This window comes from Phyllobates terribilis, unplaced genomic scaffold, assembly GCF_046119375.1.
Source record: "Phyllobates terribilis strain yellow unplaced genomic scaffold, ASM4611937v1 Scaffold_5__5_contigs__length_657084704, whole genome shotgun sequence".
In the NCBI taxonomy this organism is placed as follows: domain Eukaryota; kingdom Metazoa; phylum Chordata; class Amphibia; order Anura; family Dendrobatidae; genus Phyllobates; species Phyllobates terribilis.
Window position 1 is genome coordinate 60,723,363 of NW_027362765.1, and position 12,653 is coordinate 60,736,015.

General features: G+C 43.9%; 1 protein-coding gene and 1 long non-coding RNA gene across 2 annotated transcripts in view; one reads left to right on the forward strand and one right to left on the reverse strand.

The window, feature by feature from the left end:
• Positions 1–647: 647 nt before the first annotated feature.
• On the reverse strand, positions 648–2,743 carry LOC141270877 (uncharacterized). The gene is made up of 3 exons (XR_012321747.1): positions 2,494–2,743; positions 2,310–2,416; positions 648–2,186 (listed from the first exon to the last, which is right to left on the reverse strand). It is a non-coding gene; the product is annotated as an uncharacterized lncRNA (long non-coding RNA).
• A 3,179-nt stretch (positions 2,744–5,922) lies between these two features.
• Positions 5,923–12,653, forward strand: part of LOC141272008 (uncharacterized) — a 326,760-nt gene continuing 320,029 nt past the window's right edge. The window contains exon 1 of the mRNA XM_073682287.1: positions 5,923–5,943. The gene's annotated coding sequence lies outside the window, so the exon portion shown is untranslated. The remainder of the gene's footprint in view (positions 5,944–12,653) is intronic.

Genomic DNA, 12,653 nt, shown 5'->3' on the forward strand with positions numbered 1-12,653 from the left:
ATTCCCAAGTTTTGGGCAATGTTTGTCCGATAAAATTTTCTAGAAGTTTGTTGTTTTTTGTTTTTACAAAGTTTTTAAAGTTATTCTATATTATGTATTAAAAAAAAAAATTAGTTAAACTATCTGTTAATTTTACTTTACAAGTGTATATGTGGTTGGATTGGGTTTAAATGAAAAAGTGTTACCCTGATCTGCGCTCACCATAGCGCAGGTCAGAGGAACTCTACATTTTTAAAATTTGTTCAAACTAATCTACGTATGTGGTCGGCTGTATACAGTCGTTTTTAAATTAGAAATATACTTTGATATTTTGGACACAACTATTTTTTGGATGAATACTACTCTCAACACTGTTCTTTGCTAGTTCTGCTCTTAGCACAAGCAAATAACAATGGTGAGGGATGACTTTAGCAGACAGTACTTTGGAAGAGTGCTCTAGGTAGTAATGCCAATATACAGGCTCTGATCCTTGTGGGTTGTTCACTTTTGCGTTGACGTATGGTCGGAAAACAATACGTAGAAGGTTGCAATTCAAGAAATATTTTAGACAAATTAAAATTTAACCAAAATTTATTTTTTTTATAAACACTTTTTTGTACATTTTTATTTTAACAAAAAAAAAGCAAGAAGTTCTTCTTTATTGTTCATCAGATCTTCTCTTCTGGTCAGGCTGCTCAACACCAGCACAGGAGTATTGCCAGTGCACGGCACCTTCAGGACTCATGAAGTAGTCAGCGAAGGTTTCTCGCACCCTGGCACCAGAGTTGGATGGCCTTCCCTGACCGGAGTTGACAACTGTAATTAATTCAGATAGCTGTGACTCCTCATCTTGCTCACTGCTGTATTCACGAGCATAGTTGTGGAGTACACAGCATGCCTTAATTACAGTGTCAACGGTCTCCGTATCCAACTGGATGGCAGTTTGAAAGATCCTCCACTGACTACACATGATTCCGAAGGTGCATTCCACATATCTGCGTGCACGACTCAGCCGATAATTAAAAATCCTCCGCCGGGCATTCAGTGCCCTTTGTGGGTATGGGCGCAGCAGGTTGGTCTGTAAGGGAAATGCCTCATCCGATACCATCACAAAAGGAACTGGATGTGTGGAACCCGGCAAAGGTCTTGGGGCTGGGAGTGTTCCGCCATCTTGAAGAATTTGCAGCCCAATCTGTGATGATCTAAACACCCGAGAGTCCCCAGTACTGCCATAAGCACCAACGTCAATGGCAACAAATTTGAAATGTGCATCAGCCACCGCCATCAGGACCACAGAAAAATACTTCTTATAATTAAAGAAGCGTGATCCTGATCGTGGCGGCTGCTGAACTCTCACATGTTTGCCATCAACAGCACCAATGCAGTTTGGGAAATTGGCCACAGTTTGAAAGCCTGCTGCGACCTGCAGCCAAGTCTCCTCTGTTGGAGAAGGCATCACAATGGGCTGCAACTTCTGCCAGATGACGCTACATGTGCACCTCATAATTCTGGAAATGGTGCATTTACCAACCCTAAATTGGAGGTGCAGTGATGTATAGCTCTCTCCTGTGGCCAAAAGCCTGAAAAGGAAAAATATAAAATTAGAAAAGCCATAAAAAGAAATACAAGCCAACAGTAATTATCCATTATTGATTCCTCTTTTTAAAAAATTAAGGTCTTTATTACAAAATACTATTCCAGCAATGGGCGCGGTTTTATTTATTTTTTTTTTTGGGGGGGGGGGGTTCCACATTTTGTATTTTTTTGGTCATCTTTTGTTTGCTCTTGAGTTCACACATATCAATTTATATTGTGTTTTGACTTTGTGTCTGCCTACGATGTTTGCTCTAGAGTTAACACATCAGTGACCTTTTCAATCTGATCTCTGTGCATGGTGATCTCATGGTCAAGCCAAAAATATGTACACAAAAACAGACACAGGGGAGCCATCACCACAGGGGAGCCATCACCACAGGGTGGCTAACAAAACCAGGTACACCAGCCATCACCGCAGGGTGGCGAACAAAACCAGGTACATATAAATCGACATCCAACTTATCGCAAGGTGATGAGCAGCCTTTCCTCAGCAGAGATGGCCCTTCGCATTACGGTGTCTTGGTAGTCCAGGTCAGGAGACATAAGGCTCAGCAGCCGATCAAATGCAGTAATGTTCAGACAGCAGAACTGTTGAAATTTTTTCAGGAAAACTATAGTAAACAGAGAAAAAAAAAAAAAGGATTAAAAGATAATTTTGTAACATAGTATACAAACAAAACTTTAAAAAAACAGCATACACGGGTGACAATATACTTTCTTCACATATATCTTACCTCCTTAAATCCTGGTAGAGAACATTGAAGTGGCCCTTATCCGTCCGCTCCTGCAAGATAGGGTGCACCCACATCTTTTTGGGCCGTCTTCTCCTCCTTAAACGCTCCTATAGAACAATAATAGGTTAGTACACACACTACATAAAAATAATGTACCCCAAAAAAACCATATAGTTTATATTACCTGCTCAACGTTGTAGTGCAGGAGATTTATGCAAGTCATTAGCAGAAGGTTTAGGCATGGTCTGCTGACCCCCAGGGGCTGCAATTCGTGTGGCATCCTGTCTTTTGCAAAAAGCAAAATGGTGAAGAGGGGTTGAACTAGGAAATGACATCAGGATTTCCCTTTTTTTTTCAATAACTTTATTTGTGCTCAAAAACGCCTTAAATAAGCTTACAAAAATGCATGTAAAATCCGCATACAAAAGCGCGTCAATAAAACGCATGCGTTTTTCTGGCAAGGGACATGCAGAAATGTTGCAGAAATGAAGCAGAAAATTTCTGCTTCATTTCTGCAAGTCCTCTCCCAGAAAAACGTATGCGGAATTCCGCATGCGTTTATCGTCCGTTTTCCACATGCGGAATTGCCTTGCGTTTTTTATTGCATTGTATAAGGCAATTCCGCATGCGGAAACGCAAAATTAATGGACATGCTGCGGATTTTTGAACGCAGCATAAACGCTGCGGAAAAATCCGCAGCATGTGCATAGAACTTGCGGAATCCCCTTGGGGACCATGGGGGGCGGATTACCTAGCGTTTCACATGCGTTTACGCTGCGGAAATTCCGCAGCATATACGCATGAAAAACGCTACGTGGGCACCCAGCCTTATAGTCTCTCAAAATTCTGTGGAAGCAGGGCTACAAAATTTAAAAAAAAATTAAACTCATGATATAGGCCTGGACAGAAATGATGGTTCTTCTTAACTTAATATTTTGTTAAACAACCTTTTGAGGCAATCACTGCAATCAAACGATTCCTGTAACTGTCATTGAGACTTCTGCACCTCTCGACAGGTATTTTGGCCCACTCCTCATGAGCAAACTGCTCCAGTTGTCTCGTGTTTGAAGGTTGCCTTTTCCAGAGAGCATGTTCCAGCTCTTTCCAAAGATGCTCAATAGGATTTAGGTCAGGTCTCATAGAAGGCCACTTCAGAATAGTCCAATGTTTTCCTCTTAGCCATTCTTGGGTGTTTTAGCTGTGTGTTTTGGGTTATTATCCTGTTGCAAGACCCACGACCTGAGACCAAGCTTTCTGACACTGGGCAGCACATTTCTCTCTAGAATCCCTTGATAGCCTTGAGATTTCATTGTACCCTGCACAGATTCAAGACACCCTGTGCCAGATGCAGCAAAGCAGCCCCAGAACATAACAGATCCTCCACCATGTTTCACAGTAGGGACAGTGTTCTTTTCTTGATATGCTTCATTTTTCCATCTGTGAACATAGAGCTGATGTGCCTTGCCAAAAACTTCCATTTTTGTCTCATCTGTCCATAGGACATTCTCCCAGAAGCTTTGTGGCTTGTCAACATGTAGTTTGGCAAATTCCAGTCTGCTTTTTTATGATTTTTTTTCAACAACGGTGTTCTCCTTGATTGTGTCCCATAAAGTCCACTTTGGATCAAACAACGACGGATGGTGCGATCTGACACTGATGTTCCTTGAGCTTGAAGTTCACCTTTAATCTCTTTAGAAGTTATCCTGGGCTGTTTTGTTACCATTCGTATTATCTGTCTCTTTGATTTGTCATCAATTTTCCTTCTGCGGCCAGGGAGGTTGGCTACAGTCCCATGGATCTTAAATTTCTGAATAATATGTGCAACTGTAGTCACAGGAACATCAAGCTGCTTTGAGATGGTCTTATAACCTTACCTTTAACATACTTGTGTATAATTTTCTTTCTAATCTCCTGAGACAACTCTTTCCTTTGCTTCCCCTGGTCCATGTTGAGTGTGGTACACACCATGTCACCAAACAGCACAATGAGCATCTGTAGCCCTATATACAGGCCCACTAACTGATTACAAGATTGTAGACACCTGTGATGCTAATTAGTGGACACAACTTGATTTAACATGTCTCTTTTGTCACATTATTTTCAGGAGTACCATCATTTCTGTCCAGGCCTATTTCATGAGTTTAATTTTTTTTTAAATTCTGTGGAAGCAGGGTTGAAAAGCAATGTCTGACTTTCATTTGTTCATTTTCATATATTTTTAATTTATTATTACTTTAGACATATTCAAGTCATTTCTGTGACCATTTTGGGTTTTTCTTTCATTAAACGAGGGGTACCAACAATTTTGACCACGTGTGTATTTCATTCATGGTTCTTCTTTCCTTGCCAGCCAAAGTTGTGTTTGGTATGCCCTGGTTGCTGAAACACAATCCTACCATCAATTAGGAGACTCGTGAGGTTAAATCTTGAGGGATTTTTTTTTCCAGTTGTTTATCTAATCTCGGTCATCTATGAGATCTTGTCTTCCAGATTCTATTCTTAATTCTGGTTGTTTTTTTCTGAGGCAGAATGTGAAAATCTTCACATAGGTCAAATGATTGTGCTCAGGTGAATCACGTTAATGTACAGGCCGTGCCTTGAATGGGTACAACCTACTAATCTTAAAGCTTTCCAAAGATTCTTACGTTTTGCTAATTACTATCATAAGTTCAATAAGAACTTTTCAGTCATAGTCAAACCTCTTTATGATATGACCAAGAAGGTACTGACTTTTCCTCTTGGTCATTATTATTAAGTAAAAATTAAAACGACGTTGACCCTTTATATTCATTATTTCCTGAACCCCGAGCAGCAGGAATCTGAGCCTGACTGCTCGATATGCTCTGGTGTTTTACAGAAATTATAGATTGAAAAGAAGGACGAAGACGATACAGAGACCTGAATAATCCAGTGTGGACCCCGGTTAGATTCTCTCCATCCCACTCCAGATGATTGACATGTGTACATAGTACACGGCTTCGCTTCGTCCACACACAGCTCCGCACACCTCGTACACACGTGGTTCCGCTTCGTACATATGCCTCCGCTCCGTACACATCATACACGCGGCTCTGCTCCGTACACCTCGTACACACGCGGCTCCGCTCCGTACACCCCGTACACACACAGCTCCGCTCCGTACACCTCGTACACGCGTGGCTCCGCTCCGTACACCTCGTACACACGCGGCTCCGCTCCGTACACCTCGTACAGATGCGGCTCCGCTCCACACACCTCATACACACGCGGCTCCGCTCCGTACACCTCGTACACGCGCGGCTCCGCTCCGTACACCTCGTACACGCGCGGCTCCGCTCCGTACACCTCGTACACGCGCGGCTCCGCTCCACACACCTCATACACACGCGGCTCCGCTCCGTACACCTCGTACACACACGGCTCCGCTCCGTACACCTCGTACACACACGGCTCTGCTACATCCACACTGTAAACCCCTCCTGACCCCACACATAACCTTCACCTCATCCAGCACCATGACAACCAGCACAGCAGAGTCCTGCATCCACTGAGGCCCCTGATCATGTGACCCCTGACTCCTCCCCTCCTGTGACCTCATCACAGGTCCTGTGCGCACAGAACAGCCATATATGTGGTGGCGGCTCTGCAGGTGGAGGTATGTGGAGATCCCCCATCACTATTAACCCCCTCAGTGCTGAGCCTGTGATAAATCTCTGTATGTGACTATAATGTGATTGTGTGTTATACCAGGGGCAGGACGGGGCCATGACTGGATGTAGTGATCATGTGAAGCCGGTAACAGCTCCGGAGATTTCTTACATGGGATCTTTATGATGTTACATCGTCATCTTCTCCCCATTCAGGTCCCTACAATATCGGATCCTCTCAGTGGAGATCTTCTATATAAGAGAATTTTCCTGATTGACCATCAAGGATGGATAGAGACAGGGACAAGATGGCGGAGAGGATATTACACCTCACCCTAGAGATCCTCTTCCGGCTTACTGGAGAGGTGAGAGATTCTGATGACGTCACATTACATCATTCTTATCTATGGGAATAACAGATGGACAGAACTGGAGAGGTGAGGACTCTGGAAATGTCTGTAGTGAGATTTATTAATGTGTCTCTCCATAATCAGGATTACACAGTAGTGAAGAAGACCTCTAGTGAGCGCTGTCAGGCCCCTGTGTCTGAGGGATGGGGAAGACCCCTGAGCCCAATCACGGGGCCCCCACCTCATCCCCTGATACATGAGGACATCAATGAGCAGAAGATCCTAGAACTCACCTACAAGATGATTGAGCTGCTGACTGGAGAGGTGACAATGCTGGGACATTATACAGTAACGCTGTGAAGGGATCGGGGGGATGATTGTATCATTGTATGTGTCAGGTTCCTATAAGGTGTCAGGATGTCACCATCTATTTCTCCATGGAGGAGTGGGAGTATTTAGAAGGACACAAAGATCTGTACAAGGACGTCATGATGGAGGTTCCCCAGCCCCTCACATCACCAGGTAATAGACAGGACTAAATGCACACGACCTATAATTATCTGTAGGTAAAGAATGAATTCAATCCCTGTATGTGTTTCCTCCAGTTCTATCCAGTAAGAGGACAACACCAGAGAGATGTCCCCGTCCTCTTCTTCCACAGGACTGTAAACAAGAAGATCCCGATGTTCCTCAGAATCATCAGGTAGATGAAGAGAAGGTGTCATGAGATCTCCCCTACGATGTGTAGAAGGCTGTGAAGGTCTGATTAATTGCTGCGGTTCTGAAAACAAAAAGTCACTGGATGGGGTGTCTCTAATCATGTGGCATTTCAGTGTATCTTTTATACTTGGTGGAGATGACAGGATATAGCTGATCATAGACAATAGATGTTGTCTGGATCTTCTCACAATTTTCTAGTTATGGAGATTGCTAGTTAGAATTATTAGCAGACAGGTTGAAATTATACAGGAGATCTGCAGCTATGTGATAACTACTGCTGTCATTTTTGATTGTCATGATAATTTATGATTTTTTTTCTTTTCTTGTGACTTCTTCATCTGTCTGTGACTCGTACAATGTTTGTTTCAGGGTAAATATCTGACCCATATTAATACTACAGAGACATATGTGAGGGATGATGAGCGGTTTAAAGAGGAGATTCCTACAGATAACAGCACAGGTGAGTGTAACCTAAAAAACTATCAGCGCCAGAAACGCACCTTGAGGTTGGCACCATCCCAAGACGAACATACCTCTATTATGGCTATTTCTTTTAATGTGCCATGTTTGTGCACATAATAATATATGATTATTCTTGAGACATGTTCTGACATTTCATCTCTTGCACATATCTGGTCAGTTTACATGATCAGTCTTCCGGAACATAATTACTATATTACATTACATTCTGTAATGTCCGGTATTACCCTGTTTTTTTGTAAACCTACTACCATCCAATCTCATCATTACATAGTATATTTTTCCCCTTATTAAACACTTTGATTATGTGTCTGTTGTTTTTAAATCTTAAACTGATTTTGGTTCCCTTACTTATTTTTGTACAATCATGTTCTTATATTCTATATATCTTGCCTCTGATTTTTTTTTACCTTACACTTGATCCATTTTTATTACTTTATATTTTACATGTGTGATAGATAGATAGTGATGCTTCTTAATTTAATCTTTTACTTCTAGTATTGATTTTTTTTAGGCTATAGCTCTGCAATTATAGTGCATTTTTGGTACCATGACATATTAGGCACTTAACCTTTTTCATTCTTTTTGTTTTTGCCACTTTTGATGCAGAAGAGATACTTCTGTATTCACAGTCCTGATTATACAGGACACTCAGTGGATGTCTCTTAATATACTTTTGAAGCTTGTAAGTGCTGCCCAATCAAACTCCGGACCCCTGATATGGAAGGTAGAAACATTACTAGTGAGCCACAGGCTGCACTGCTATGTACAGGAGAGTTTTCTCAGGCTGAAAACCTCAAAAGCATTCTTCTGTACATCTTATAATATAAAGTTCTATACAGATTTCATACCAGTACATTATACATTTTGAAAAGTAATCACCAGAGATTTGTTTCTATAGAATTACTATTAAAAAAATTTTACAAAACCATCACAGTAAACATTGACATATTTTGTGTCCCTGTAATTGTAACAACTTGTACAATACAGTGATTTATTTTGAATAAAAATTACAACTTTGTTTTTATTCACATTATATACAGGTGCTTCTCACAAAATTAGAATATCATTAAAAAGTTAAATTATTTCAGTTCTTCAATTCAAAAAGTGAAACTCATATTATATAGAGTCATTACAAACAGAGTGATCTATTTCAAGTGTTTATTTCTGTTAATGTTGATGATTATGGCTTACAGCCAATGAAAACACAAAAGTCATTATCTCAGTAAATTAGAATAATTAACAAAAAACACCTGCAAAGGCTTCCGAAGCTTTTAAAATAATAATAATAATTTTTATCGCGCCAACATATTCTGCAGCACTTTACAATTTTAGGGGGGACTTATACAGACAATACAGAATAAGCGTATCTCATATCGAAAGGAGTGAGGGCCCTGCTCGCAAGCTTACAGTCTATGAGGAAATGGGGGAGACACAAAAGGTAAAATGTACATATATTGTATAATGCAGCCTTGATATACTAAATAGGATAAATAATAATACATGGACTGGTCGCCAGCCAGTATGTATACAGTCCTGACCGAGGCTATTATGTGCATGGATGGTATGACCCTGAAATTGAAGAAGATTTTAATATGGGCCAAAACTGGGATAGATAGATAGTGTGTTGAGGCGATAGGCCAGTCTAAAGAAATGGGTTTTTAGGGTCCGCTTGAAACTGTGGGTATTGGGAATTAATCGAACTTGATAGTGCATTCCAAAGAATTGGCGCAGCACGCGAGAAATCTTGGAGACGGGAGTGGGAAGTTCGGATTATGGAGGATTTTAGTTAAAAAGGTTTCTTAGTTTGTTCCAGTAGGCTCCACAATCATAGGGAAGACTGGTGACTTGAAAGATGTCCAGAAGGCAGTCATTGACACACTTCACAAGGAGGGTAAGCGACAAAATGTCATTGCTAAAGAAGCTGGCTGTTCACAGAGTGCTGTATTCAAGCATATTAATGGAAAGTTGAGTGGAAGGAAAAAGTGTGGTAGAAAAAGGTGCAAAAGCAACCGAGATAACCGCTTCCTTGAAAGGATTGTTAAGAAAAGGCCATTCAAAAATTTGGGGGAGATTCACAAGGAGTGGACTGCTGCTGGAGTCATTGCTTCAAGAGCCACCACACACAGACGTATCCAAGACATGGGCTACAAGTGTCGCATTCCTTGTGTCAAGCCACTCATGACCAATAGACAACGCCAGAAGCGTCTTACCTGGGCCAAGGAGAAAAAGACTTGGACTCTTGCTCAGTGGTCCAAGGTGTTGTGTTCAGATGAAAGTAAGTCTTGCATTTCATTTGGAAACCAAGGTCCCAGAGTCTGGAGGAAGAGTAGAGAGGCACACAATCCCAGCTGCTTGACATCTAGTATGAAGTTTCCACAATCAGTGATGGTGTGGGGAGCCAAGTCATCTGCTGGTGTAGGTCCACTGTGTTTTATCAAGACCAAAGTCAGCGCAGCCGTCTACCAGGAAATTTTAGAGCACTTCATGCTTCCCTCTGCCGACAAGCTTTTTGGAGATGGAAATTTCATTCTCCAGCTGGACTTGGCAACTGTCCATACTGCCAAAAGTACCAATAGCTGGTTTAAAAACAACAGTATCACTGTGCTTGATTGGCCAGCAAACTCGCCTGACCTTAACCCCATAGAGAATCTATGGGGTATTGTCAAGAGGAAGATGAGAGACACCAGACCCAACAATGCAGACGAGCTGAAGGCTGCTATCAAAGCTGGGCTTCCATAACACCTCAGCAGTGCCACAGGCTGATCGCCTCCATGCCATGCCGCATTGATGCAGTAATTGATGCAAAAGGAGCCCCAAACAAGTATTGAGTGTGACTCGCCCCCTGGGCCGTGGGGCACGCGGATCCGGGCAATAGGAAAACGATGGGGGTAGTAGTGGCGGCCCGGTCCCGCGGTTCAGGGTGGTCAGGCCAATGGTAGTCTGCTATGTACTGGTTGATAATGTCCGACTACGCCACCCGTGGATTGCGGTTATTAGGAACCGCCGCTGCATGTAGACCGCTGGGGCTGATGAGGTATGCAGCTACGGTAGTGTGACTCTCCACGGGAAGAGTGCGGCCTCAGGGCAGTATAATGGATGGTGGGAGTGATGGTAGTGAGAGTCCCAGTGCTGATCGTGCTGGAGGAGCAAGGAGCACACAGACAACAGGTTGCAGTCCAGGGTCTTTATTAGAACAGGTAAATTGACCCACAAACAGTCCCAGCTAGGAGGGGACCTGGATGTCTGAGAGCAACGGGGAAATTGGCCCTGGTCAGGGTGAGGGTGTAGGCCTACCGTGCTTTCTGCGCTCCTTCTGGCTATCTCCTCCTTATAGAGTAACAGCCCACGTTTCCGAGCTTTCCGTGTATTCTCGCCTGTATGGCCTGCGACGTGGGTTCCTTTCTGCTCCCAGCCTTGTACGGCTTTACTGGTCCCTTCGGTTGTGGCAGGGCCTCCAGGCTTCTTAGGCCAAGGAATATACAGTCCCCTGCGAACTGGTTATCTGCTGGGGGATGTGGAATCCTCCCAGCCTCAGACACCAAAGTCTGGTAAATTAAGTCCTTTATCTGCTAAGACAGGCTCTCTTCGCCTCTTGTCTCTGGCTTGTGGCTCTCCTCCTGCCACACTTCCTCTTAGGTGCAATACAAAACTGTCTGTCCCTGCTCTGCTCTGGGACAAGTCTCAGTCCTGAGACAGGCCTTCAAGTTCTCTCTAACCGTGCCACCAGCACCAGCTTTTATAGGGGCAGCCTGCTCCCCCTACTGGCCTGAGACAGGAGGCATTGCATGCTAATGTTCCCCTGACTAGAGAAGCTCCCCCTTGCTCTCAGACACAGCTTTAATTACACTTATGGCATCCAGGCCAGGGTGACACATTCCCCCCTAGTGAAATTTAGTACTCCGGGACTAAACAATAAACAAAGACAATGTGCATAACCATAAAACATTAATAGACAAACGACGCACAGATTGAGTTCTTAAGGTCACAGTGTGGTCTGTGACCGGGTGTCCATATCACCAGCACAACGGGGAGCCTTAACCAGGTGGGGGTCTGTCCTACCCCAAGTCCTTTACAGTCTTAGTTCATTCCTGGGTTAGGCTCAGAATGCAGTCCACACAAGGTCCCGGTTATACAAAGTCCATAACCTTTGAGTCCTTACGGTAGCTGCAAGAAGCTGAAACACAGAATTACCAAACATGCATGTAACTTGGCAAACAATTCAACATTTGGCACAGGGTTATTTACAATTTTAGTACACTCTATATTCTCCAGCGAGCGGGTATCTGCCCCTTTGTGCTCCTGGTTGATCTCCTTAACCCACTGTCTGGTGGTGGACCGACTTGGCTTTCACCACTAGCGTTAGGGGTACAGCTACCAGCTGGGTGTACAGGTAGGGCAGGCAGCTGTCTGCGGGTCCTTTGGCTTACCGCAGGCATGGCAGGCTCACTGTCAGCAGAGGGTTGACTCTCCTGGGCTGCTGGTACAGGCTCTTCTGCCTTTGGAACGGCTTGCTCCTCTTCACCTTCCGGCTCTGGTGTTGGTTGTTGCTGTGCCGGTTGCAGGAAATGCAGGACAAGTACCACTATGGCATCATTTATGCGAGTCCAGGACTGAGGGAACTCTCCGAGAACGGTGCTGATCATTTCTTCCTTGTCCTCTGCGGGTTCAAGGTCACTCTGATCTTCTTCTGCACTACGGAGTTGCTCAGGGCACCTTTTGAGGTGGTGTCTGGAGACGACACTAGTGGTTTCTCCTCCGTCCTTGGTGATCACGCACACCTTTCGGTTGTCGTGGTCTGACTGCAGTACGGTGTAGGGTTCCCTTTCCCACTGGTCGTCCAACTTATGTAGCCTTCTTTTCCGCTTTAGGACTTGCTCACCAGGTTCTAGGGGACCAGCAGGGGCGTGTTGATTGAAGAGTTTTTCTTGCCGCTCTTCTCCACACTCTCCTGTACCTTCTTGCACTGCAGTTGCCTTTCCGTATCCCAGTCCGCATCCGGGGAGGTGTCCTCAGGTATTAGGACTCCCATCTCCAGGTCTACGGGTAGCTTACCTGGTCTAGCTCGCATCAGGTAAGCCGGGGTGCAGTTTGTAGCATTCACCGGGATATTGTTGTATAGGTCTATCAGGTCCGGCAGTTTTTCTGGCCACAGGCTGCGTTCCTCC